Below are 6,000 nucleotides of genomic sequence, written 5' to 3'. Positions count from 1 at the left end.
CTGAGTTCAAGTCCCAGCTGGCTGCTGGGTGTGGGTACAGGGCAGGGTTGGACCCATCTGGGAAGCAGGGTTGAGGTCAAACTAGGCATGAATTTATCTGCAGTCATGTTCTCCCAGTGGGGCAGCTAGAAAGGGCTGATGCTGGCACTGGAGTTTCGGGGACGGGCACAGTGAAAAAATGCCTACTGTGTGCCGAGCACAGGCCAAGGCACGTTCCACAGCAGCATCTCAGCAAGCCCTCGGTAGAAGCAGCCGAGGACACAGGAAGCACCAATCCCCGCCTCACAGAGGGACGGGGAGCCTCAGAGAAGGGGAGGGACTCATCCAGCGTCTCGTGTGCCAGAGGCCAGAGCCGGTCTCCCACCCAGGCCTGGACAGAAGCAGGGTCTCCCTGGAATGCAGGTTCCAGGGCCCCCACCCGCTTGAAGATCTGCCAACTGGAGGCAAAGAGGGAGTGAAAATAGCAGGAAATTTGGAGGTAATGGGCCTGGCTTCCAATTCCATTTCCAGCTCAAGAGCCTTGAGCAAATCCTGCACATCTCTGAGTCTCCATTTAACACCTTCAAAATCCTCCCTGCTCCTCACTCGTAGCCCAGTGCCCTGCACACACCTGTCTGTGAAATGGGTCTGCAAAATGATCACTGTCAAGTTAGAAAACCCATGGAAAGCTTCCGGCATACAGTAGGTACCCAAGAAATGGTAGCTCAGTAGAGGACCAAGGCTGCCCAGACCCAAATCCCCAGAGACTGCATCCCCGTGAGCAGAGCAGCCCTTCCCCAGGCCAGCATACCTGATGCCAGTCGGGCTCCAGTGACCAAGCCTCCCAGCCACGAGGCAGCTCTGAAGAGGGTGAGGCATCTCCTCCTAGCACAGAAGTCCCCTCCCCATGTCTGTCTTCTCCCACATAATTATATTTGCAACTGGGACAGATGAGGTGTTGGAATTTTCATCCCATTTTTCACAGACCTTTGAGCCAGGATATACCCACGCAACTGAAATTCAAAGCCATCCACTGAGTGGGAGTTAACCATCTTCCCTCCCTTGTAAATCTACTAATGAACTGTAATTGCAAAGGTAGACCCTTTATTGAAATCTGATAACCAATTCACTTTGGGGCAAAGCTGTTCCCAAGACTTGAAGAAGGAAAGAAGTGTATATTAATTAGCGTAATTATTTATCTATATAAAAATCAAGAAAACAAAAATATTGACTAGAGAACAACTTGCCAATACACAGTGGCTGCCCTGAGGAGATGCTGATTTTTCTTTTTTCTGGGACTTGTTTATAACCTTCTGTTGATCAAACCTGGATTGGACAGAGAACGTGGGAATTACATGGAGAGGGTGGATGGAATGAGGCCCTGGAGCAGACGTGGGGAGAATTGGGATGAGTTCGCAGCAGGAGTTTGGGTTAAAAAGACCTCAAGATGCCAGCCCCTCGCTTTCCTCCAAGTCTGACAAGATGGTCCTTTTACACTCATCCCCTCTCAGGGAAGAATGTGTTTCCTCGGGAGGGTGGCCGTGTAGGTGAGGCTGTGCCAGTCAGGGATCCAGTGTAGGCTGGGTTCCTAGAAGCAGAGTAGGATGGGGAACCTGTGGGCAAGTGGCTTGTGGAGGGGGCTCTCAGGAGGGGGGCGAGGGAAACAGGGGAGGAAGGATAGGAGCCAGGCAAGGCTGAGGGCTCAGCTCGGGTCTGGCCCCAGCCTGAGCCCACAGGGAGCCCTGGAGCATGCATGGCACCACATGGCTGTGCCCCTTGGGCAATGAGCTGGGCCTTTTGTACCTGTGTCCACTGGTCACCAACTGGGGAGAATGTAACCTCAGCTTTTTCAGGGTGAGCTGGAAGTCGGCTCCCTTCAGCTGAGGTTAATACTCACCTCCACTAGAGCACAGGTTGCACTGGCCAGGAAAGAGAATCTTGCAATGGCAGCCCCCATACCTGTTGTGGGTTGAAAAAATTCATGTGTTGTGGGACTTCCCTGGTGGTCCAGTGGTTAAGACTCCTCGTGTCCACCTCAGGGGGTGCGGGTTCGATCCCTGGTCAGGGAACTAAGATCCCACATGTCGCAGGGCACAGCTAAAAAAAAAAAAAATTCACACGTTGAATTGTCCTCCAAGAATTCATATGTTGAAGTCCTAACCCCAAGTAACTCAGAATGTGACCTCATTTGGAGATAGGGTATTTACACAGGTAACAAGTTAAATGCGGGCATGTAGGGTGGCCTAATTCAATATCACTAAGGTCCTAATAAAAAACAAGAAATTTAGACACAGACATGCACGCAGGGAGAAGGACGTGTGAAGATGAAGGTAGAGACCAGGTTGATGTTTCTTCACACCAAGGAATGCCGAACATTGCCAGCAACCCACCACAAGCGAGGAGAGAGGCGAGGAACAGATGCTTCCCTCACAGCCCTTGAAGGAGCCAACCTTGCCAACACCTTGATCTGGGACTTCTAGGCCTCTTGGAACCGTGAGACAATGAATTTCTGATGTTTAAGTCACCCAGTCACACTTTGTTATGGCAGCCCGAGAAAAGAAATATAAGGCTCAACTCTGACTCTGAACATCATTCTCCCCATGCAGCATCCAGGCCTTGCCTTTGATATCAGCTTCCTAATCTTCCTTGAGAAACCTCTGGGCAGCCCTCTAAGTCCTCGGGGGTCCTGCAGAAATCACTCCACCCTCATATCACCTGGCCAACCAGAGTCCTGTATCTGCCTGGCCACAGTTATTGGTTCAGAATGAGCACGTGACCCAACCTGAGCCAATGAGGCTGAATTCTGGGACTCTCTAATGGACTTGGAGACAGCAGGGTGTAAGCATGGTCCCAGCTGTGGGACCACCTAGAAGAAAAGGGCCTGCAGGAATGTGAGGGCTCCATGACAGAGACTCAGCCAGGAATGGAGACCTGATGACATAATTATTTAACTAATAGGATTTCGTTTCCCCCATCATCCTAATTTCTATCTATGTGTATATATTGCATCAAATGTATAGCTGTTTCAGATCAATTTGGGAACATAAAATTTAAAACTACAAAAAATGGGTAGATTCAGACTGGAGTCCAGGGTGATCTTGAACTGGGAAGTAAGACTGCATTATTAAGGAAAAAATTAGAGTGATCATTTATTGAAGTTGAAATTATATACTACATGTGCTGAGCATCAATGCATTTGTTTTACGTGCGTTACCTTAAGCCCCACAGTCATCCCTCTGAAGTAGGTCCTGTTATTCCTTCACTTTTTCAGTTGAAGAAACTTGTGTTACTTTCAACCAGCCGTTTCGCTACCCTGATACCAAAAACAAAGATAAAACACAAAAAGAAAACTACAGACCAATATTCCTTGTTTATGTCTCCTGCTTTCCTGTGCATTACCTGAACAATTTTTAGACTTCAGTTTTGATTTATCTATGGTGGTTTTTAGTATATCTCTTTTATAGCTTCTTTAGTGTTTGTTCTAGGTGTTACATTACATCTACATCACTTATTACAGTCTCCTGGTGGCATGATTTTACCAGTTTGAGTAAATATAGAAAAACTTGCCTCCTTTACCCTCCCCCATTTAAAACATAAATGTCTTAACTATTTCTTCTATATACATTTTGAACCATTTCAAATAGGGTTGTAATTCTTGTTTCAACCATCAAAATAATTTAGAAAACTTAAGAGGAAAAGTCTATTGTATTCACCCATATTTTTGATTACTGCGTTCTTTCTTCTTCTTGGTATTCCAAGATTCCTTCTTTTATTGTTTCCTTTCCATTAGAGAATTTTTTAACCATTCTTTTAGGGTAGGACTGCTGGCAACAAATTATCTTAGTCTCCCTTCATTTGAGAATGTCATGGCTTCCTCTTCATTTATGAAAGATGTTTCACTGAATATAGGATTCTAGGTTGACAGTTTCTTTATTTCAGCACTTAAATATATTTGCCACTTCTTCCTAGCCTCTGCAGTTCCTGAAGAAAAATAAACTGTCATTCTAATATTTATCCCTATTGATAAGGTATCAGTTCTCTCTCTCCGCTTTCAAGATATTTTGTTTAATTTTTAGAAGTTTGACTATAATGTGTCTTGGTGTGGATTTCTTTGGTTTTTCTTATTTGAGATTTGTTCAGCTTCTTGAATGTCTAGGTTTATGTCTTTTGCCAAATTTTGGAATTTTTCAGCCATTATTTCTTGGACTACTTTTTCAGATCAGCACCCACACTTCTCTTCTCCTCTGGGATTCTAATGATGCAAATGATAGATCTTTAGTTATAGTTCCATAGGTCCTTGAGGCTCTGGGTTTTTTTCCTCCAAGTATATTTTTTCTTTGTTATTCAGTTTGGGTAATTTCTACTGCCCTGTCTCCAAGCTGACTGACTCTTTCGTCTCCTCCATTCAGCTATTGAACACATACATTGACTTTTTTATTTTGGTTATTGTTATTTATGACACAGAATATAGTCTATCTTGGAGAATGGTCCATGGGCATTTGAAAATTAATGTGTGTTTTGGTTGGAGCATTCTGTATATGTCAATTAGATCCTCTTGATTGTTTGCTCTGCTCTAGATTTTTGCTGATTTTCTGTATATTAGTGGTACCAATTGCTGAAACTGTGGTTTTGAAGTCACCATCTATAATTTTGGATTTGTCTGTTTCTCCTTTCAACTTTATCAGTTTTTGCTTCATGTATTTTGAGGCTCTATTATTTGGTGCATATATATTTAGGATTGTTATGTCTTCTTGGTGAGTTGATTCTTTTAACATTATGTAATGTCCCTCTTTCCTCTCTGTCTAGTAATTTTCTTTGCTCTGAATTCTACATTATCTGATATTAATGTGACCACTTCTGGGTGTTTTCTTTTTTAATTACCAAGAGAATTTAATGGAATCTCTATAGTCCATGACCAGAGAAAGATGAAACCCTGCCTAAGTTTCCAGATTCTGGGAACCAACTCCAGGCTGGACACTGTTTTGGGGGGATGGATGATGTCCCTACCCTAGTCCCAGGGCTTGAGGGAGCTCAGTGCAGCTGCTCAGACCAGAGCCCTGCCCACAGCAGTGTTGAAGACTTGGGGGTTGGAACTGGCTGACTGGCTGGGACCCAGTGCTGAGGATGTGACATCTCAGTCACCAGTCACTGAGGCTCCTGCTGAGAAGGGCTGGGTGATGCCTGTCCATCTTCATGGTTTTGTTCCAGGTAAGGAAACTGAGGCCAGGCAGAGGGTTTCAAAGGGGCAGCCCAGCTAGATGCTCAGAAGTTGGGTGAGGCTAGGATTCAGCACAGGACCCTGGCCTGGCCTGCCATGGGAGCGCATTCCCCTTCTTCCCAGGAGGATAGTCAGCTGAGGGGGTTAGCCTTGCCCTGTCTGACATCATGTTGGGGGGTGAGGCAGTTCAGTCTGCATGGTACACAGGACCACAAAGCCTGGGAGCATCACAAGGCCTAGGATCTGGCACTTCAGCTAGGAGAGGTACCTGTCCCAGCCCAGTATCAGGCTGTTGGTGTAGGTGACTCAGAACTGGGGGTAGGTAGGAGCCATGAATAGAAATTCACCAGCTGCTCAGCTGGCCTCACATACCAGTCAGCCTTGAAGAATTTCCGGAACTTATCCCACAGCTCCTGGCAGCTCTCAGCCAGCATCCAGCCCTCCAAGAAGTACCAGAGACCCAGCACAGGGAAAACCATCAGCTAGTTGACAAGGACCTTCCTGAGGATGTTTAGGAGGCCACAGCAGTTGGACACAGGGAGCAGGTAGTCCAGGCAAAGGTATCAGCATTGTATGAAGGGGCCCATGCTGTAGGCCACCACAAATGTGTTTGATGAGCACCTTGGGTCAAACTTCTGTCAAGGCCAGGCACAAATCTCCCAGGACTGGTATGTATTGTCCCCAGCCTCCATGAGAGTGCCACAGCCCAGATTATTGGTGATGAACAGTGCATGGCCTTGGAACAAGGGCTGCCCTGCAGCCTACAGGCCACACAGCCAATTCCAACCACCATATACCATAAC

The 6,000-nt window shown here is 46.2% G+C and overlaps 1 pseudogene; it reads right to left on the bottom strand.

The window, feature by feature from the left end:
* Positions 1 to 5,362: 5,362 nt before the first annotated feature.
* LOC116754994 lies at positions 5,363 to 5,997 on the bottom strand (annotated as a pseudogene).
* Positions 5,998 to 6,000: the final 3 nt, after the last annotated feature.

This window comes from Phocoena sinus, chromosome 1 (assembly GCF_008692025.1).
Source record: "Phocoena sinus isolate mPhoSin1 chromosome 1, mPhoSin1.pri, whole genome shotgun sequence".
NCBI classification, from domain to species: Eukaryota; Metazoa; Chordata; class Mammalia; order Artiodactyla; family Phocoenidae; genus Phocoena; species Phocoena sinus.
This window is presented reverse-complemented; position numbering and strand designations above follow the sequence as displayed.